The sequence below is a fragment of the Protopterus annectens genome, chromosome 14.part0 (assembly GCF_019279795.1).
Source record: "Protopterus annectens isolate FY-2018-M chromosome 14.part0, PAN1.0, whole genome shotgun sequence".
Taxonomy (NCBI): Eukaryota; Metazoa; Chordata; order Ceratodontiformes; family Protopteridae; genus Protopterus; species Protopterus annectens.
Window position 1 is genome coordinate 425,066,802 of NC_056748.1, and position 23,477 is coordinate 425,090,278.

Sequence of the window (23,477 nt, forward strand, 5' to 3'; positions counted from 1 at the left end):
TGGCAATTTTTCTTTCGAAGCTAGCCTTGGATGATTTTATGAGGGATTGTAGTTTCTTGCTGATACTGATCAGGGCTGTTTTCCCTTCTTGAGATTTTACTCTTTTCTGTACTAGTTTCCTCCTCCTATTGTAGAGCTTGTTTATGGCAGGAGTCCACCAGACTGGTTTCCTTTTCTTGGAGGAGTTAATCTTGGTTTTGCTTGGGATAGCACGATCCATGCATTCTTGTAGGTGCCTGTAGAATGCATTAGTAAAGGATTTTGCAGCTTGGACAGCATTATCCTTTAGCATGGGGGCTTTGAAACTTTCCACCTCGGTCTTAAGTAATGTGAAGTTTGCTTTTCTAAAGTTATTCACGGTGGTTTCCTTGACCGGAGGTGGGGGCGGAATGTGGATATCCAGAGTGATTAGTTTATGGTCAGATCTAACCAGTGAGGGGTTGACCTCCGGTGTGGAACACCGGTCACCCATGTTGGTGATGACCAGGTCCAATATGTTGTCACCTCTGGTGGGAGTGTTGACCAGTTGATCCAGGGCATTTGAGTTTATAAATTCTAGGAAATTTTGGGAAAGGATTTTAGTACTTGAGGAGTTCTCCCAGTTAATGTTTGGGTAATTGAAATCACCCAATATTAGGGTGCTTGGTAGGACCTTTATGTTTCCCAGTGTTTCCAGAAATGCGGAATGGGGGTCCTGGAACATGGTAGGTGATCTGTAGCAAGCTAAAATTTGAATTGCAGTTTTGCCCGTTGTTAGTTGCGTGTGGATGATCTCTGAAGCATCCTGCTGTGCCACTAACCTGGAGGTGTGTGTATCCTTTATGAATATGAATACATCCCCACCTTTTGTATTTCGGTCTGGGTTCTGTGGCTGAAATGTATGGTATGCGTTGTAGCCTGGTAGTGCTGGGGTGCTCTCAGAAGCCTTAAACCAGGTTTCTGTTACTGCACATATATCAATTTTCTCCATACTGAGGAGTGCCTCGAGTGCATGCATTTTGAGGTTTAGACTTCTAGCATTGAGTAGCATTACCCTCAGTTTTTTTTTACTTGTGCTATTTACAGCGGTGGGTTTGTCTTTTGAGCCTTGCCAAAAAAAGGCACAATGGGGGTGGCAAGAGCCTTGGCCAGTATTTGAAAGCCTAAGGGTGACAGGTGCAAGCCGTCTCTAGTGAAGCAGCGTGGCTTGTCGAGCATGTCATCCCAGGTGGACAGACACTAGAGCCCCTTTGAATGACACCAGAAATTTAGCCAGTTGTTGAAATTGACAATTTTTTCTTTATACCGTGGTATCATTCTTGGTAAGGGCAGGATGCTACTCAGGGTCAGGGTCATACCAGCTTGGGTTATGTGATCAGAGAGCTTTCCCATGTCTCTTTTCATGTAGTCCAGGGAGGTACAGCTCAGGTCATTCACACCAACATGGTCAATGACAGAGTCATATTTGTACTTGTTCTGGTGTGATTGTGAGTCTGGGTTAGATAGGCAGGAGAAGGTCAGAAATTTGGAGACCACATAAAGCTATTCATTCAAAGTCCATCCTTGTGATGTCTTTCAACTCTTTATGTTTTACTTAACTTTTCTCAGCTGTCAAGGCATCAAGCTACTGCTCATCAGTAGCTGTTGTGAAGGGCATCAAGAAAGGTGCACCTCAACATTTGCCTTTGGGAAAGAATCCCAGGATGTTAGTATCATGGGTCCCACACTTATGTCAGGAGCATCACAGTGACCAGTCAGCTCAGACAAACTGAGCCCATGAGTACACAACAGAAGTTTTTGATGGTAGTCTAGTCCTCTTTAATATTTGTGTCTAGTCCTCTTGCATTTTCTTTATAACTGGAAGATTCATTGGCAAGTGATTAGGACCATGCAAGACTCTGCCCAGACATCTCATGAACTTGTACCACCTTTAGCATAAACCACTCAGGGTTGCCTAAGATCACTTACGCTACACCCAGAACCTATCCACAGTTTACTCACAGAGGTGTTCCTTGCATGAGTTACGAGAAGGGGAGTATCTTCTTGTCTCTCTCAGTTTCTTATTTGAAATGGAATTTTGAATATCCTAAGGAATGTATTTATGACAGTAACAATAATCAAGAGACTTGTATTCCCCATATCTCCATCCCAGATGACCACTTCTTTTGAGACGCAAACAGACAGACTCGTAAATTCTATGGACTGTCCTGTAGTTTATTAGCTCTCTCCTTCTCACTGAAAAAAACTAAACCAGTGTTTAGGAAAGAAGGGTGTTGAACCTTGTGTCATCTTTCATGTGGAATGTATCTTAAATTAAATTTGAAAGTGTTGAGATTATCCAAATTCTTCTTCTTCTCCTGTTAATATGGCTATCCCCTTACAAAGCCTTGACAGGACAGAACAACATCCTGACTGGGCATTCCAAGACAGTTTTTTTTTTTTTTTAATATATATTTTGTTCAGTGTAAGTCCAGGAGATCATAACATCATTCCACTTTAACTTCAGATAACAAACATTCAACTTTTTACAGCATAAAAGAAAGTGGGCTTTATTTTGCTATTTTTGGTTTCATGTCCCTTAACTGTTTGTCTCACCTGTTAGAATTCCAGTTCTCCTTTGTGGACCACACTCTGGAAAAGCTGGCTGAGCTTTTTGGTTCTGGGATCAGGAATGCTCTGGAAAAGACCCTAAGGACATCTTCCTCTGAAGATTTTCAACTCATCTGTTGACATTTTGCTCTGATTCTATGGTTAGGTCACCAGCCTTAGATACATACCCCTGCCCACTAGACATGGCTTAGACTTCCCAGAATGTGGTTGAAAACCTCAAGAACATAAAACAGGAAATGACTTGTATGGAGGATTGCTTTAACACTCCTTTAGTTTCAACCTCTTCTAGGCCACCCAGATTTTCTTAGAAGATGGCCTTCTGAAGTATGAAGAAGGTCTCTAGGCCCTTAAGTTCATAGCACTTGTTACTCCAGCGGTTGTGCCTCCTTAGTCTTCATGGAAGAAGATTCCACCAGTATGATGTTCATAGTTGTGACAACCATTTAGGACCACCCATGTTGTTAGGATCTCTCTCAGAAATAGGCTGTACTCACTAATCAGGAAGTCACCTCATATTCTTCAACAGATCCAGACTATACACAGCATGAGGACAGTATAACCTTTTCTTCTTAGAAGAAGAAGAAAGACAGAAGGTTTCATATGGCCTTTTTCTTGTTTCAAAGAAGATGGGAGACTTCAGTCCCACCTGGGCTTCAGTGAGTCATCATATTTTGAATGGTGATTCTCAGAATCTCAAGCCCTGCTGCAGCAAGTCACCTTGAGGGTGTCTAGAGACATGTTGAATGACTTTTGGCACATCACATCATCATATATACCCCCCACAGCAGATTGGTTTGGTTGAGTTTGAGTGAGTTTCATTATAACTATAAGCAATTCATGCTTATTGTTGCCTGTGCTATCAGAGTGTTACTAAGTAGGTAGCTAAGGTTGCAGAGATCATGCTGGAGAAGGAACTGCATCTAACCCCATATTTTGATGACTAGCATCTAATGGTCCGATCTGTGCACTGACTAGCTAAGATATTGGCTTTGGCACTTCTAACTACAGGTCCTCAGGGTATCCATAAACAGAAAGAGGTCTCTTCTGGTCCCATGCCACTATATGACATCATTAAGGATGGCTAAAGAAATAGATATCATTTTCTAAATTTTGGGTTACCACAGGCTGATGAGCCATTTCTCTTTCTTTCTGTTTTTTTTAATTGGTGAAATGTTTAAATAAATAAAAAGAAGAGCTTTTATTGTCATGATATTTTTAGCAGGTCTTGGACATTGAAAGAGTTTAATACTGCAATATGTCTAAAATAGGTTAGGTTCATAGGTTCATACTAGGCTATCTACCCTAGGGCATTTATAAGCCTAGCCAGAGTGTGTTTGGCTTTCGCCACCCATTTTAAATTAATTTTGCTATGCCCTTTTTCAAGGTTAGTATACTGTGCCTCTGTCTAACAGTAACACAGAAGTGATACCCGGGGTAAACCTACGATCTCCCATCCACTCATCAAGATTCCTCTTGAAGAGAGACAATGAGGGACTCTGCCTAACCTGGACTGGGATTTTATTCCAGAGTGAAGGGAGCCTCTGGATTATGAATCTGTCCCTCCAGCATGTCCTATTTATTTCAGTGCTGAGGTTCAAGTCTCTCAAGCATGTAGCCCGATGGAATTTGGATTTTCTGAGGTGCAGCATGTCCATTAATTCCGGGTTGGACATGGCTTTATATGTCAGGCACAGATCGCCTCTGAGCGGGCGGTATGCCACTGAGTAGAGCTGGAGTTTCTTTAACCGGGCAGCATATGGCATCTGTTTGAGCCCTTTGATCCTCTTGGTGAGGTACTTTTGGGGTCTTTCCAGTTGCTGCAGGTGTCTGGTAAGGTACATCCCAAAAGGGGCATTGTACTCAATTATGGGCCTGATGAGGGATGAGTAAAGAGGCACGATGACGTCCCCTGATCTAGATGTGAATCCCTTCATGATTAGGTAGGCTATATAAAATGTTTTTCTAACCACTTTGATCACATGGTTGTCAAATGAGAGATTGCTATCAACTTGGGTCCCCAGGTCCCTAATTACTTCTGTACTTAATGGATTACCACCTATGTGGTAATTTGTGGGCACTTTGATTTTGCCAAAGGGGATGACTATACACTTTTTGGCGTTTAGCTTGAGGCCATGGCTCTGGCACCAGTTGTCTGTTTCTATGAGGCCCTTTTGGAGGATGCTTGTGTCAGCTGGAGAGTTGATTATGGCGCCCAGTTTGCAGTCATCTGCGAACTTGGTCAGCCACAGTCCTTCCGTGTTGGCCTGTACCTCCGAGAAATATATACCAAACAAGAGAGGTCCCAGGACTGAGCCTTGTGGGAAGCCACTTGTAACTGGTTTGGAGTCTGACATGGCTCCAGCAATTCTAACCATGTGGGTTCTGTCCTTGAGCCAGTTTGCAACCCATCTAGTGACATAGGGGTTTATATTTAAGCTGGTGAACTTATCTATAATGCCCGAGTCGGGTATTGTATCGAAGGCTTTTGCGAGGTCCAGGTAGGCTGTGTGGAGCACCTTCCCCTCGTCAATGGCCTTGGTGACTGTTTCAAAGAAATCGACCAGGTTTAAGAGGCAGGATCTGCCCTTAACAAAGCCGAACTGGGTAGAATCCAGTGTCTGTAGGTCCCCAATATCTTTATTTATGAGGTCCATGATGATCCTTTCCATAGCTTTGCAGACCAAGCTAGTCAGGCTTATGGGGCGATAGTTTCCAGGATCCATTGAGGCACCACCTTTGTGGAGAGGGACCACTGTTGCTGTACGCCACTCTTTGGGTACATATCCTGTAGTAAGGCTGAGATTGAACAGTAGTTTTATGTTTGGGTTTAGCTCTTCTTGGAGTTCATGTAGGACGCAGCCTGGGACACCGTCTGGTCCCATTGATGCTGTGTTTTTTGCTTTGGAGAGGGCTCTTACCTGAGCATCTGAGATGTCAGGGGGGGAGCACTCTGCTGGGATAGATATTTGACCTTTTGGTGGGGAGTGGGAGGGGGGAAGTTTGCGCTGAACCTGTCAGCTAGGATGTTGGCAATGTCTGTGGGTTCGGTGTATTTTTTGTCATTTTGGACTAATTCTGAGCATATCTAGGAATTCCCACCCCAGGTTCCTAACATAACTAAAGAAAGCCTTGTGATTATCCTTAGTGTCCTGTGCAATTTTTCTCTCGAAGCTGGCCTTAGACGATTTTATGAGTGTCCGTAGTATTTTGCTAATACTGATCAGAGATGCCTTCCCTTTTAGGGATTTTGCTCTATCATGTAGTAGCTTCCTCCTTCTATTGTATAGTTTGTTTATGGCTGGGGTCCACCAGACAGGACGTCTGCCTTTGGAGGATTGGGTCTTGGTTTTATTTGGGATTGCATGATCCATGCATTCCTGAAGGTGTTCATAGAATGTGTTTATAAAGGATTCTGCGGTCTAGGCCATATTTTCAACAGGCCCGGGGGCTTTGAAGGATTCAACCTCGGTTTTGAGGAGTGTGAAATTTGCTTTAGAGAAGTTTTTCACTGTGGTTTTCTGGGCAGGGGGTGGGGTCGGGATGTGAATATCCAGTGAAATTAGTTTATGGTCTGATCTTACCAGTGAGGGATACACTTCTGGTCTGGAGCATAGAGTCCCCATGTTGGTGATGATCAGGTCCAGTATGTTTTCCCCTCTTGTGGGAGTGGTAACAAGTTGTTCCATAGCATTTGAGTTTATAAATTTTAGGAACCTTTGGGCTAGGGTGTTGGAGCTAGAGTAATGCTCCCAGTCTATGTTTGGGTAGTTGAAGTCGCCCAATATAATGGTGTTTGGAGAGACCTTCATATTTTCCAGTGTTCTCAGGAAGGCCGAGTGGGGTTCCTGGGTTTGGGAGGGTGGTCTGTAGCAGGCTATAAACTGGAAGGCAGTTTTACCCACTGTTAGTTGCACATGGATAGTCTCTGATGCTTCATGCTGTGCCACCAACCTGGAAGTGTGGGTATCTTTGATGAATATTGATACTCCCCCTCCTTTTGTGGTTCGGTCCAAGTTTTGGGGCCGAAAAGCATGGTATGAAGTATAACCTGGTAGTGCTGGAGTGCTCTCGGGAGCCTTGAACCAGGTTTCTGTTACTGCACAGATATCGATGTTCTCCGTGCTAAGGAGAGTTTCGAGTGCGTGCATCTTGAGGTTTAGACTTCTGGCATTGAGTAGCATTACTCTTAGTTTCTTATCCCTTGTGATACCTATAGAGGTGGGTTTGTCTTTTGAGCCTTGCCTAAAAAAGGCACTATGAGGGTAGCAAGAGCCTTTGCCAATATCCAAAAGCCCAGGGGTGACAGGTGCAAGCCGTCCCTAGCGAAGCATCGTGGCTTGTCGAGCATGTCATCCCAGGCTTACAGGCATTGGATCCCCTTTGAATGACACCAATACTTAAGCCAATTGTTGAAATTGATCATCTTGTCTTCATATTGTGGCATCATTCTTGGTGAGGGTAAGATGCTACTCAAGGTCAGGGTCATACCGCCCTGGGCTACATGCTCAGAGAGCTCCTCTATGTCTCTTTTCATGTAGTCCAGGGAGGTACGTCTCAGGTCATTCACACCAGCATGGACAATGACTGAGTCATATTTGTACTTGCCTTGGAGTGACCCGAGTGCTTGTGTTATGTGGCACAATTTGAAGGCTGGATCCCCCTTCCACCCAATATACACAAAATGCACAGTGGGTTAATGATGCCTCTATTTTAAGTATTTCATAACAGCAAATTGATTCAGTAACCTCTACCAGTATAGGATGCAGGAGAAAAGTGTATACTGAGGTAATCAGTATGACTAATTTCTATGGAAAAAGGCACAGCAAAGATGGCTATATTAGAAGGACCCCCCCACCTCCCAATGTCAATAAAAAGAACAGCTAAGGGGGAATTTCTTTTTAACCTGGAGAACTGAAGTTGGAATGAAGTACTTGTGCAGTATGTGTACCTTAATTATTACTGTTAATGCTGTTGTCTAGTGCACTGTTTCTTTTCACTCCAAGATACAAAGAACGTCCTTAAATGTGATAAAAACAGCTCTTGAGATAGTAACAGGCTGAACACAAGAGGAGAGATTACCTTTTGACTATAGGTGGTATGCTACTGCAGGATAATTTTTTTGTGTAAATTTGTTGTTCACTGTTCTAGGAAGTTTCTCCATGTCCTGCTGTTCTGTGACCTGGAGTTGGTATATAGAAGTCAAGGTGTGTGGGAGGCTTGTCACTCATGTGAGTATGCAGGGAAAGTTGGGGTCTATATTATATACTCAAAAGCCGACAAAATCAAAGCTGATACTGTCAACACGAGAATAGTGAAAGTACATAACATCGAACGTGTAAACGGAAATCACCGTAAAGGGAGATTTCTGTTTACTGCAATGCAGTGCGATCTCGGAGTTGGTATATTTAAGTAGCGGGGGTGGTGGGGGGCACAGAAAGTTGTACCCTTTAAAACTGCTTGTTTCAATCCACAGGGGTGGGTGGATGGTAGGTCTGGATTTTTATGTAATGCAGCCTAGCCAAGGTATGCATAGTGATCATATTACCATTAGCTGTAGATGACCTCTGTGTGCAATGTTCTTTTAATTTTCAGCTTGCAGTGAATGTATTGAATTTATGCCATAGTAACATGCTTCTGCAGTTCCCCCACTGAAGGCACTCAGTAGAGGTGTCAGTTTAGAAACAGCACTTGAAGGGGAGGGGAAGATGCAGCTCTATGATGATTGTTAAAATCTTTGGTACCCCAGGGCTTACGTGGTGTAAAAGTGTGGCACCGTTCAGGTGAATGTGGGAAACTAAGAAATACTGCATCTGCTGTATGAATACTGAGTATCCCTGTGCTGGAAATGAACCAATATATTAAAAGGGACTCAAGGTTTGCATGCTACTGTGCTGGAAATGAACCCATATATTAAAAGGGACTCAAGGTTTGAATGCTGCTGTGCTGGAAATGAACCCATATATTAAAAGGGACTCAAGGTTTGAATGCTACTGTGCTGGAAATGAACCCATATATTAAAAGGGACTCAAGGTTTGAATGCTACTGTGCTGGAAATGAACCCATGTATTAAAAGGGACTCAAGGTTTGAATGCTACTGTACTGAAAATGAACCCATATATTAAAAGGGATTCAAGGTTTGAATGCTACTGTGCTGGAAATGAACCCATATATTAAGAGGGACTCAAGGTCTGAAAGCTAGATTTGCATTTGATCATTCAACAATCTGTCCTGAATGTTTTAAAGCTATTTTTTTGGTAGTGTCGGTGACAGAAGAAATGGTAGTGGTGTTGAGGATGAATACTGCTGATGTGGTCAGATGGGCTGCCACTGACTCACATATAAATACTTTTTATGGTGGGATGACATCATAATACCATAGCATGCTCCGGCTTGCAAATATATAATGAATAGTGGGGTGACATCATAATATCATGCCTGTTTCATCCAAAAATGTACACTGAATGGTGTGCAGAAATCATTATATGATGCTGGTTTCACCTCACAAATGTTTTCTAAATGGACAGTAAATGGTGGGATGACATCATAGTATCATGGCATGCTTCACCTCACAAATATATACTGAAGGGAGGGATGACATCAAAATGCCTTGCTTGTTTCACGTCAGAAATGTACACTGAATGATGGGAGGACCTCATGATATCATTGGATGCTTCATCTTGCCAATATACACTGAATGGTGAGGGACATGTATCACCTCACACATATACACTGAAGGGTGTGGTATATGTTTTCTCTCACAAATATACACTGAATGGTGGGAAAACATCGTGATATCATATTGTTCTTCACCTCACAAATATATACTGAATGGTGGGATGACATAATTTCATACCTCTCTCAAATGTACATTGAATGGTGGGATGTCATCATGATATCATGGCATGCTTCATCTCTTAAATATACACTGAATGGTCAGATAACATCATGATAACATGGCATGCTTCATCTCTTAAATATACACCGAATGGTGGGATGACTTCATGATAACATAGCATGCTTCATCTCGTAAATATACAGTGAATGGTCGGATAACATCATGATAACATGGCATGCTTCATCTCTTAAATATACACTGAATGGTCAGATAACATCATGATAACATGGCATGCTTCATCACTTAAATATACACTGAATGGTCAGATAACATCATGATAACATGGCATGCTTTATCTCTTAAATATACACTGAATGGTCGGATAACATCATGATAACATGGCATGCTTCATCTCTTAAATATACACTGAAATGTCGGGAAGTCCCAGTGACATAAAGGTATGCTTTAGATCACAAATACACACTGAATGATGGAGTGACATCATGATAGTATGACATACTTCACTTCAAAAATATACACTGAATGGTGAGATAACATAGCCACAAGCTTCACCTCTGCAAATTCATAGAAGGTAAAATATTGACCTAAAAGGCCATCCAGAATCATAAGTTATTATCTGTGAGTCTCTAGAACAAAAGCAACAGGAAACAAATGGCATGGCAGTGCAGCAAAGTTCCTAGATATCACAGGAGAAGACTGGTAGTTGGAGAGGGTAGAGGTCACTTTGTGAACTGGAAAAATTACAGGTCAAGAAATGAGCCATCTGATGGTGTTAGAACTTAAGAACAACATATTATTCCATTGCAGAAAAGAGACAACACCACCATTTCAAACTTTCGCCAATAGCTATCTTAACTCCCATCTGAAAAATGTTAGAAAAATGCATTCAAAAACAACTTCTAAACTATATCTTGCATAATAATCTGATTACCAATACCCAACATGGCTTTCAGCCAGTGCATAACACAACAACTGCATTAGTATCCTTCACAGACACTATCAACAAAGCTAGAGACTGGCAAACTTGTCTCATATGTTCATAGGCGTATAACAAACTAACGGCCACTACGGCCCTTATAAACCGAGCTGTGAAACCCAAATGTGACCCACAGATTTGGTTTATATAGGGGGTAATTTAAGGTCTGCCTCTGTCCATAAGAGACATAGGCACCAGGGGTGAATTTCGATTACCCATCCATTGATCCAAACTGTGATTTAATAGTGGTCGGGAGGAACTCTGCTTAACGTGGATGGGGGATTGTTCCATGGAATGGGAATTCTCGGAAAAATATATCTGCCTCTCCAAGATGTCCTATTTATGTCCCAAGCAAAATTTAGGTCTTTTAATGTAGTAGCTGTGATGCTATTTGTTTTGCAGATGTGCAGAAGGTCCTTCAAAAAAGAGCCTAGGGGTGCCTTGTATGCTAGGCAAAGATCATCTCTCAGAAGTCTGTATGATACCAAGTAAAGAGACGGCTGTGAGGCAATCAGCAGAGTACTGTTTACTCCCTGTATTGTTTTTGTAAGGAACCTTTGTAGATGTTCCAGTTGCTGTATGTGTCTGGTCAGGTACAAGCAAAAGGGGGCATTATATTCTATGATGGGTCTGATTAGGGCCAAGTAGAGTAGTATGATAACCTTTCTTGACCTAGATGCCATGCTCCTGCTTATAAGTTGAGCAACGTAGAAGGATTTTCTTACTACCTTGGACTCATGTTGGTCAAAGGTTAGGTTACTATCTACATGACTTCCAAGATCTCTGACTAGTGAATCAACTTTTAGGGGTGTTTTATTGATGATTTAGTTACCCAGGGAGGTAGACTTCCCAAAGGGTACTATAATGCATTTTTTGGTATTGAGTTTTAAGCCATGGCTTTGACACCAAGTCTTTGTCTGTGTTAATCCTTCCTGAAGGGTGTTCTCATTCAAAGACTGCTTCCAGTTTGCAATCATCTGTGAACTTCATTATGGCATTGGCTCTGATGTCCGAGAAGTAGATGCCAAAGAGGAGTGAGCCCGGCACAGAGCCCTGGGGATGTACACTGGTGAACAGCTTCTTGGTGGAAGTAGTTTCACTGATTCTAACCTCCTCCACTCATTCATTGCCCCAGTGACTTTTTCAGAGACGTTGACCAGATTCAGTAAGAATTGCCTTCCTTTGGCAAAGCTAAATTGGGATGGATCCAGTGTGTCTGGACATCTCCTTGTTCTTGTTAATAATTTCCATGATAATTCTTTCCATGGCTTTGCAAATAAGACTAGTCAGACTTATGGGTCAGTAGTTTACAGGATATGTTGAAGGTTCTGCCTTATGTCCTCCATACATATGGCACAAAGCCTGTTTTAAGACTATAGGTAAATAATGACTCCAGGGGTCCTGAAAAGTTGTATTTCAGACTGTTCAGGAAGCATTCTGGGATGTTATTGAGGTCCATGAGGCCATGATCCAGTATGTTTGAGGGTACTTTTGAGGACATGGGTGAGGATGAGAGGAGGGTAAAGTTAGAAATGAATTTGTCCACTAACAGGTTCACTATATCGCCTAGCTTGGTGAATGTGGCACTATTAACCACCAGTTCAGAACATTGCTATGTACTGCTCTTTAAGTTTCTGGCATAGCTGAAGAAGGCCTTATGGTTATCTTTCATGTGGGAGGCTATCTTAACCTTAAAGTTGTCTTTGCTTGACTTAATTAGCTCTCTTAGTTGCTTGTTTAGTTTGATGAGAGTTTTTACCTTTATGGGAATTACTCTTCCTGATTTTTTGCCATAAATTATTTTCCTTTCGTTGTATAATGCATAATTTGGAATGCCACTAAGGCAGAGGGTCTGAGAGTAATTAAGCATAGGCTGCTGTGTTCTCAGGGTTTGGAAAGGCATTGCATTTTGACAAACAATCCCTTAATAAAATGTAATTTGACTTGCAATAGTTTCTAACTGTTACTGGTTTAATGGGATTACAGAAATGACAGCTTTATGGTCAGACCTTATCCAGGGAGGAAGAAACATTGAGGGGGTGCAGCATTATCCCATATTTGTGAGCTAGAAGTTTAAATCTCAAAATTCACTCCCTCAAGGCACTCCTTCATATGGAGAAAATCAATATCTGTACAGTGACTGAGACCTGGTTCAAGGCTCCAGAGAGCACCCCTGCATTACCAGGCTATAACTCATACCACACTTTTCGACCTCCAAACCTGGACTGTAACACCAAAGGCGGAGGTGTGTCCATATTCATTAAGAATATCCACACCTCCAGGCTAGTTGCTCAGCATAATGCATCTAAGGTTATCCAAGTGCAACTAACTCTGGGCAAAACTGCAATCCAAATTGTAGCTTGCTACAGATCCCCCACCATGCCCCAGGATTCCCACTCCTCTTTTCTTGATATACTGGAAATTATTAGGGTTCAACCAAACACCCAAATAATGGGCAATTTCAATTACCCCACCATTAACTGGGAAAACTACTCATGTACCAACTTCTTCGCTCAACTCTTTCTGGAATTCATAAATTCCAATACCCTGGATCAACTTATCCACTCACCCACCAGGGGCAACAATATCCTAGACCTAGTCATTACCAACATGAGTGACCGGTGTTCCACACCTGAAGTCAACTCCTCGTTGGTCAGATCCAACTATAAGCTGATCACCCTAGATATCCACATCCCTCCTCCACCCCCCATTAAGGAAACCATGGTAAAAGAATTCTCCAAAGCCAACTTCATGCTTCTTAAGACAGAAGTGGTATACTTCATGACACCCATGCAGATGGACAATACAGTTACGACTGCTAAATCCTACATAGATGCTCTCTAGAAGCACTTAAACGAGTGCATGGATTGTGCTATTTCAAACAGAACCAAGACGCTATCCTCCAAAAAAAGGAAGCCAATCTGGTGGTCCTCTGCCATAAACAAACTCTACAACAGAAGGAAGAAACTGTTGTAAAAGAGAGTAAAATCCCATGAATGGAGGAGTTCTCTGGTCAGCCTCAGTAAAAAACTGAGATCCGTTATAAGATCCTCCAAAACTAGCTATGAAAACAAAATCACCACTCATTCTAGGGACAACCACAAAGCATTCTATAGCTATGTCAAGGATCTCAATTGCAACACCCAAATCTACTCTGAGTTACAGCACAATGGCATGAAAATTACAGAACCAACTGATATTGCCAACATCCTGGCAGATAGGTTCAGTGCTAACATTACCCCCCTCTCACCCCCTAAAGGGCCCATATCTGTACAGAAAGAATGCAGAGTCCCTGTAATTACAACTATGCAGGTAAAAGCTGCACTCTCTAAAGCCAAAAACACAGCATCCATGGGACCGGTCAACATCCCAGGCTGTGTTTTACACAAACTTCAAAATGAACTGGCTGCCCAGCTAAGCACCATGTTCAATCATAGTCTCACATCAGGCTTTGTGCCAAATGAATGGTGCACAGCAACAGTTATCCCACTCCACCACTGATCCCAGGAACTATCGCCCTATTAGTCTGATGAGCCTGGTCTGTAAGGCCATGGAACGCGTCATCATGGAACTCACAAACAAAGACATTGGTAACCTCCAAACTCTGGACCCCACCCAGTTCAGATTTGTGAAATGCAGATCATGCCTTCTGAACCTGATTGACTTCTTTGAGGCAGTCACCAAAGCCATAGATGAGGGTAAGGTGGTTCACACAGCCTATCTTGACCTCACCAAGGCTTTCGACACCATCTCCCAGTCTGTAATTATAGCTGAACTCACTAAACTAGGTATAAATCCCTACGTCACAAGATGGGTTGCCAACTGGCTCACTGACAGAACCCACACTGTAAAAGTTGTAGACTCCAAATCTGACTTCAAACCAGTGACAAGTGGAGCACCACAGGGTTCAGTCCTGGGACCTCTCTTGTTTAGTATCTACTTCTCTGAAGTACAGGCTAACACAAAAGGCCTTTGGCTAACGAAATTCTCAGATGACTGCGAACTAGGAGCCATAGTTGAGTCCCCAAATGATGTGGACATCCTACAGAAGGGCCTCACTGAGACAGATGCCTGGTGTCAGAGCCATGGCCTTAGTGCATTGTCACCCCCTTTGGTAAAAACTCTGTACCCATGAACTACCACATAGGCAGCAGTCTACTTAATGCCAAATGTGTGATGAGACCTTGGGACCCAGGTGGACAGTAGTCTGTCCTTTGATAATCACATCGCCACAGTAGTCAGGAAATCCTTCTACATGGCACACCTCATCACAAAAGGGTTCTCATCCAAGAAGAAAGAGGTCATTGTTCCCCTCTACTCAACACTCATTAGACCCATTATAGAGTACAACACTCCTTTTGGAGTGTACCTCACAATACATCTGCCGTAGCTGGAAAGGCCACAGAAGTACCTCACAATGAGGATTACTGGCCTCAAACAGATGCCCTACAGTGACCGTCTCAAAAAACTCCATCTTTACTCCTTAGCATATCGCCTACTCTGAGGTGATCTCTGCCTAACATATAAAGCTATGTCAAACCCAGAGCTGTTGGACATGCTACACCTAATGAAATCCCAATCCCTCCGAGCTACACACTCTAGGGACCTAAACCTTGTCACTACAATAAACAGGACATGCTGGAGGGATAGATTCCTGTCCCAGAGACTTCCCATACTCTGGAACAAGCTACCCATCTATGTCAAGCAAAGTTCTTTATTAGCACTCTTCAAGAAAAATCTTGATGAGTGGATGGGAAATAGGAAATACACCCCGGGGATCACTTCTGTGGCTCTGCTCGACAGGGGCACAGGAAAATGACTTTCTTGGGTGGCGTAAGCCAGGGAACCTCGTTGGTAGGCTTACTTAGGCCCTTGGGCCAATAGCCTAGTACCTACCTATGAACCTATGAACAAGGTCCAGTATGTTGGGGCCTCTTTTTCACATATTCACTAAATGGTCAAAGGTGCTTGTATTTATGAAGTCCAGGAATCTCTGTGCCTGTAGATTTGAGGCTATGTAGGATTCCCAGTTTATAGATGGGTTAGTAAATTCTGACATTTGTAGGGTGTTAGGTTGGATAGTAAGTGTCTCTAGTAAGTCCAAGTAATGCGTTGTGAACTTCTTGGGACATGGACGGTGACTTGTAGCTGGCTAGGATATGGTACGGGATATTGTCAATGGCGATCTGCATGTAGAGGAACTCCAGAATGATATCCTGTTTGCTTGTTATTTATGTATTTTTATGCATAGTGAAACACCTCTACCTTTAGCCCTTGTCTCTGCAGCTACTGATCTAAAACTGTGGAAGACGGTGAAACCTTGCATTGCTGAGGTACACTTTGCTACTTTATGTCTCCGTAACTGCACAGATGTCCATTTTCCCGAGCATAAAGAGGGCTTGGAGAGAGTGTAGTTTTTTTAATTAGGCTCCTGACATTGAGCAGTAACACCCTGAGGTTCAGTTAAGGTGATTTTGCTATGTCAGTAAGTTTGTCAGTGTGGCATTCCCAAAAAATAACACTGTAGAGGTGGATAAAGTTTTAGCCAGTATCTGAAAGCCTAGAAGGAAGATGTGCAGAACATCCTTGACAAATCAATGTGGTCTGTTAACCATGTCCTACCAAGCTGACAAGTATCAGATCCCCTTAGAATTATACCAGAAAGACAGCCAGTTGTTGAAATCAATCACTTTTTACTGATATTGTGGCGTCATCCTCAGTGAAGGTAATATTCTGCTCAATGCTTGGCATATACCAACCTGAGACACATAGCCTGAAAGCTCCATTATGTCTCTGTCTTAGGTAATTTACATCTACATGGACTATGATGCAGTCATACTGGTACCTGTGGCGTAATGACTTGAGCCGATGCATGATTTGGTGGATCCTGGCTCCAGATAGGCAAATAACAGTTATCTTTTCCTTATACAGCCTGATTAGAGGGTCATCAGTATTTCTTACAATGGCATCCCCCCATGACGAGAGTCCTGGGAAGTGCATTTGCTTGCCTTAGGGGCTTAGTGTTTGAGGCTCCACTGAGAGTGACAGTATGCGTCGTGTTAGGTTTTGTTTTTTCTTAGTGCCTTTGGGCTTGCTGAGACATAGCTCTGACAATAGGTGGTCTAGCTGATCTTTGTTGTTTAGGAAGATTGCTTTTAAGTGCATCAGCATACACTCTTCTAATCATTGTTGTTTAGGAAGATTGCTTTTAAGTGCATCAGCATACACTCTTCTGTATTCCTAGACCTGTCAAAAGCTTTTGATGGGGTTTCTCATTCTAAACTGCTTAACCAAATTTCAAACCTTGGTCTGTCATTTCCCTCAGTTCAGTGGTTCTCCAGCTCCCTGTCAAATGAGAGCAATCATTAAAATTGCAAGGATGTATCTTACCATTTCTTCTTACCACCATAGGTGTGCCACAAGAATCCATCCTAGGTCCTCTATTCTTTAAGGTTTCTGTCAACAATTCATGTACTCTATCCTGTCAAGGCTCCCCTAATTCAGTATGCAGATGATTCTGCAATCATCTGCTCTTCAAACAGCCTAACACACCTTCAACAGATAACCCAACATGCTTTAATTTCATCAAAGCACAACTCTTACTATCTTACTAAATCCTAAAAAAAAATAAATAAATAAGCTCCTCTTTATTCCCAAATATCACTGCAGAGATAAAATACCTTTAAGATCCTTTCTATAAACAGCACAGCAATAGTAGTAGTTCCCCACAGAAAAACAATTCGATGTCATAATAGATGACAGTCTTACATTTGACCTTCACATCCAAAATAACAACAAACTAAAAACACCACCAGAAACGTGTTATGCTGTATAGGAGCAAACACTTTTTTAACACATCAACCAGAATTGCTGTAGCCAAAACTTACCTCCTACCCTCATTACTTTACAGGGTCCCAATTCTAACAAACTTACAGTCCTCTCGAAAAACAAACTTAGAAATCTGTGATAGTAAAATAACCAAGTTTGCTACTACTGCAGTTCCTTCAGCCATCATTGCATAGCATTCTGTTCCCTTAAATGGCTTGAACTGCCCCATCAGCTTTCTTACCTTCAACTTATAACTGCACATAACACTAACAAACCAAAAGCTTCTCTAGAACTTACCCCTTACTTAACATGTACTTCCCTAAAAGATCTCTTGGATCAGAAGATAAACTACTGCTGTCAGTATACAAACCTACCAAATCCTCAGGACAATGTCTATACTCTTACTCAGATTCAAAAAGTTGGAACTCCCTACCACTAACAATTAGAACAAACTCTAAACTGCCCTCCTTCAAATGCTTCCTAAAACAATTCTTATCCAAATCCCAGATATGTCAATGCACTAATAAAAATGTGTTTATTTATGCTGTGTTTAATTACTATAGATGTACTTATAATGCTGCATTTGTTGATTTATTTTTGCTTTGTTATTGTATGTTATGTTGCTCTTGGAGCATTTCTCCCTGGGCATCTGCCCATAGGCCCAGTCAGACTTTTCCCAGTAAAGAAATACCAGTACAACTGCATCAAAAAATAGCAATATAAATGCATATGTAATCAAAAGGACCACAGCCCTGCTTTAGTCGCAATCTATGAATCATCCAGTTCTGACCACCAACAGGAGTCCTCCATGCTGAATAGTTACTAACCTACTATTTCAACAACAATCTTCTGACTACTTCCTTGTTTTAACGTCCAGTTAAAACTTCAGAAAGAAGCTCCTGTTTACTTTCCAACAGAGCTTCTCTCCATCCTAAGCATTTATGTAGAACTTCAGGAAGAAGCCTAAAACCTTCAGTTCACTGTTGAGTGACAACATCTTCTAATTATCCATTATTACTTGCAATGCTGAGCTACAAGGACTGGGTTCCAAAAAATGTAGACTCATGTTCCAGGAGATTCAATAAGCTTTCCTCATAAAATGTGTGAATACTTTTGGAAAATTATTGAGGACTAAACTTACTAAATAATAGCATACATTTGTGTTTCAGCCTTCATGTCCTTCATAAAATGCATGATAAATTTATTTTAGTAACTTTCCAAGTTTATAATAGCAATATTTGAAATTTGTCCCTAATTCTGATTCTTTGTCCCACCATTTACTTTTGGCTTTGTCTAGATTTCTTGAAATATGATAACAACATACATCAAAACACGACAGAATAAAGATAAACTGGGTCTACAGAGCATGGACAGAGGAAGTGTAACTAAATATAGTGAAGGCACAGAATGTATTCTGGTGCAGCATCTAGGAGAAAGCCTGAATTACAGCCGTTAATGTGAGCCAACAGTGTCAGGAAGTGCAAATAATTAAGGTGCTTAACACAGAAACTGTTACAAAATGGAAACTTAAATTGCAATAGAGACACCAGCAGCAAAGAATAGCCACAGCAGAAGCAAAACTAGCAGCAAACTTAAAACAATTGTGCTGAAAAGAAAGCAACAATCAGATTTTACAAAGTTAGAACAGCAGGAGGAAGCAAGCCGGGCAACATGCAGGGTTAGCTAAAATGTATTAATTTATGGTTACAAAAAGATACTAAAATGTAAGGTAAGTATCAAAGAAGAAAATAAAAGCAAACATTTCAAAAAAGGCCTGAGGGTGCTCAGTGAGTAAAAGATGCCCTAAACATTTTAGATAGCAGCAGCATCTGTTACAAAAGCAATCAAGCAGGCAGAGGAGCTGTGTTCCTGAGTTCTGTTTATTTACAAAATGAGCATAGTTCTTGCACTTTCCCCCTCTAGATCTGGACTTGACACACTTGCAATTATTCCTAAAACAGTTGCTTTCTTTCCAACATCTGACTTTGGTGATTTTTTTAAGTACTTAAATGTTGATAAGAAATCTGCAGTGTTCGACTTAAAAAATGGCTACAGTTAAACTATTCTGCTGCTTTTGCATTTACGCACATTATAAATGCTCTACATCACAAAACACTGAGTAATGCCACAAGGGTCTGTCTCTAGGCTGAATTAGTCAATATTCCTGTATATAGACCCCGGTGGACAAGAGTTAGGCAGAAGGAAGCATTATGAAGAGAACAGACAGAGCTTCCCACCATAAAGAAACTATCTGACTAATGGAGGAAGTGCTGTACATATTTCTTTTTTGGGCTAAGGATTGTTTACCTCACTAAACCACAAAACACACTTTTAATAACTTGATGTATAAGAAGTAAGCTCAGACTGGCTAAGGAATGTCGCACATCTCAAATTTAAATCTCAGCCTCCTGAGGTTAAAAAGACATCCTATGCAAATCAGCACTAAGCAACAGTAGGCCTGCATATACAGTCATGTCCAAGACCTGAATTAATTTTTCATTCAGAAAGCTTAATTATTTCTAACACTTTACATAAAGTTACTCTGTATTTTTCATTCTTTTTCAGTACCTGTTTAATTGAATTGTTTCAGTGGTATTAACTGGGAAATACTGAACAGGAAGGTAACGTCTTACTCATGGAGATCAAGTAGTCAGTTTTCAGATTGTAACCTGGAGTTAAGTTTCAGTCCTTCTTTTTTTACACTTTGCATCAAAGCTGCCTTTAAAGCTCAGAGTCAAAATACACCCCAAGTGACTACTGTATTCTAATGTAACAGGAGATTACCAAGAATGGCTTTGCACATATGCAGAGACGTCTGTTGTACATATTATAAAAACTCCAAGAAAAATACAGTCAAGATAGAGTGTTCACTCTGTTAAGCCTTTAAACCTGTAGTGGAGGCCCATGGGATATATGCAAATAATCCATTAGGAACATACCATTGTTTCAGATACATGACTTCTAAATGCAAATGACTTCTTCTTTGGGAGTTTTTAATAACTGGTTTGAATGTGTGACCTTTTTACTCTTTGATTTGGATGTTATTTGTAATGTCTTGCAGTAACCCTAATGTTTATGGATATCATGATTGTTTCTGAATTCTTTGTTTTGCAAAGTATAGCCAGGCAATTCATTTATCATTCACTAACAAGTTTAAAATGAGAGGGAAACATGGGATGTCTGCAGTAATGGAGTTTGGCTTTATTAGTGTGAATGGATCATAAAGACTTGAAAAAGAAAAAAAAATGTGGACATTCAAAAGACATGTAGTTTAAACACTGGTGTTTTTTTAAGAGGTCATTTGCATATATTCCATTGGTCATGACTATAGGGGGTTTAAGGTATTATGCCATAAAGACTTTAGCTTCCTGTAGTGTAGGGTTTGATTCTGTTAGGCTCCATTAACCTGCAGAGTGATGCTTAGTAAGACATTTAACTAGATAGACAGTGCTTTGGGGCAATTTGGAAATAGTCTAGGCTGCTTAACATTTTTGTGGATTATATGCCTAATAACTATGTATGAACCTAACCTTTAGACACAGTGAAATGCTCATGGTGTCAGCAACTACTATTTTCTTTACAGCTCTCATACAGCTTTCAACAGAAACTTAATTTTCTATTTATATTCAACAAACCATGCTGCTTTGCCAGAGATGGTCTGCACCTCTCCCCTCTAGGCTTGCAAAAATTAGCTAAAACATTGTCTTCCCCCATAGTGCCTTTTTTAGGCAATGCCAAATTGAAAGTACTTCCAACATAGCAAATCAAAACCAAGAAAATCAAAAGGTATTACTGCTCAATGCTAGGATTCTAAACAAAAATATCCACTCCCTAGAAGCTCTTTTTATCCTAGAGAACACTGCCATCTGTGTGGTCACTGAGACATGGTTTAAAGCCGCACAGAGCACACCAACAGTGCAAGGTTATAATGCCTTCCACACATTTAGGCCAGCTACTTCACAGACAGGGACTAAAGGTGAATGTGTCTCTATTTACATCAAAAATGAATATACTTCAAGGCTGGTCAAACAGGACAATGCAGTTGAACTGCTCCATGTTCAAATCACCCTAGGCAAAATCCAATACCAATTCCTTGCAAGCTATAGGTCCCCATCTATGACCCAGGAAATCCATACCATGTATTTAAACTTATTAGAAACACTAATCATCCAACACAATACCATATTCATGGGTGACTTTAATTACCCTACTGTTAATTGGGAATCCTATACGACGCCAAATGTACATTTTCAGAGATTCCTAGATTTTGTAAATACAAACTCCCTGGACCAGATAGTCAATACACCAACCAGGGGTGCAACCATACTGGATCTGGTCCTCACTAATATGGGAGAGTGGTGCACATCTCCTACTGTAATGCCTTGCCTGGTAAGGTCAGACCACAAAATGGTCTCTTTTGAAGTAAAAATAAAACCTGGACCCCCCCAGCTAAACCTAGAATATTCAGGAACTATTCTAAGGCTAACCTCCTGCTGTTAAGTGAGAACCTGACAAAATTTCAAGCCCACATAAATCCTGAGAACACTGCTGCCTTTGTGAATAGCTGCATAGAGGCAGCTGTACCCACCAGGAAGAAGTAAAAAACTAACTCGAAAAACAAGCCACCTTGGTGGAATCACAAAATCAATAGGCTGTATAACAGGAGAAAGAAAATCATGGCAAAAATGAGGAGGTGCAGCACCCAGCAGGATAAAAACACTCTCAACAAACTAAACAAACAGCTCAGAGAACAAATAAAGTCTACCAAGGCCAAATTTGAGGTATGCTTGGCCTCCTAGGCCAAGGACAACCAGAAAGCATTCTTTAGTTGTGCCTACAACCTCAAAGGCAATACGCAATTTTCTGCCAAGCTCATTGTAAATGGAGTCACCTATACTGAGTCAGAAGATATAGCAAACCTCCTGGCTAATAAATTCAGCTCCAACTTTACCCCTCTCCCCCCTCAACCTTCCCACAGGAAATATCATCAAATATAACTCCTGCTGCTATCACTAGGGAACAGGTCCTTAATGCTTTCTCTAAGACCAAGCACACTGCATCAATGGGCCCAGACAATATCCCAGGATGCCTTCTAAATAGAATGAAACATGACCTGTCAGGGCCTCTGGAATTTTTGTTTAACTGTAACTTCCAAACAGACTTCATGCCTCATGAATGGAGAGAGGCAACAGTCATCCCTCTGTACAAAGGTGGGGCATCTACAGGCCCTGGAAACTACAGACCCATAAGTCTCACTGGTCTTATATGTAAAGCCATGGAAATAATTATCATGGAGATGATCAATAGAGATATAGTAAAACTCCAGACACTGGACACAACCTATTTTGCTTTCATCAAGGGCAGATCATGCCTACTCAACCTGGTGGACTTCTTTGAGATGGTCACCAAAGCAATGCATGAGGTCAAAATCATTCACACTACCTACCTTGACCTGGCCAAGGCATTTGACACAATACGCCACTCGGGTATTGTTGACAAACTCAAGAGGATAGGTACAAACCCATATGTCACCCAGAGGATAGCCAACTGGCTCACAGACAGGACCCAGTAAGTTAGAATTGGAGAGTCCAACTCTACAAAGAGGCCAGTCAGAAGGGGAGTCCCTCAGGGATCAGTCCTTGGACATCTCCTTTTTGGTATTTACTTCTCAGCACTCAAGGCAAATGTTAGTGGTCTCTGACTGACTAAATTTGCAGATGATTGCAAATTAAGAGCTGTCACTGAATCTCACACTGACACAAATGTTCTCCAGGAGGGGCTGACACAGACAAACAACTGGTGTCAGAGCCATGGACTAAAGCTAAATGCCAAGAAATGCACAATAGTATCCTTTGGGAAGTCATCCATCCCTGGCAACTATCATATTGGCAAACACCCCTTAGAGATGACCCAGTAGTCAGGGACTTAGGGACACACATAGATAGTAATCTAGCCTTTGACCATCATATGTCTACAGTGGTGAGGAAATCATTCTATGTTGTGCAACTTATAAACAAAGGTATGGCATCTAAGTCCAAGCAAATCATTGTTCCACTTTATTCAGCATTCATCAGACCTATCATTGAGTACAGTGCCCCCTTTGGTATAGCCAACAATTGGAATGACCACAGAGGTTCCTTACTAAAAAAATACAGGGCGTTTTACTAAAAGAATACAGGGACTAGTAAAATGTCCTGTGCAGACCACCTCAAGATCCTATCCCTGTAT

The 23,477-nt window shown here is 41.4% G+C and overlaps 1 protein-coding gene across 6 annotated transcripts in view; it reads left to right on the top strand.

The window, feature by feature from the left end:
• CTBP2 (C-terminal binding protein 2) overlaps positions 1-23,477 on the top strand; it is a 2,784,951-nt gene that overhangs the window by 1,843,410 nt on the left and 918,064 nt on the right. The gene's annotated exons all lie outside the window — the stretch shown is intronic.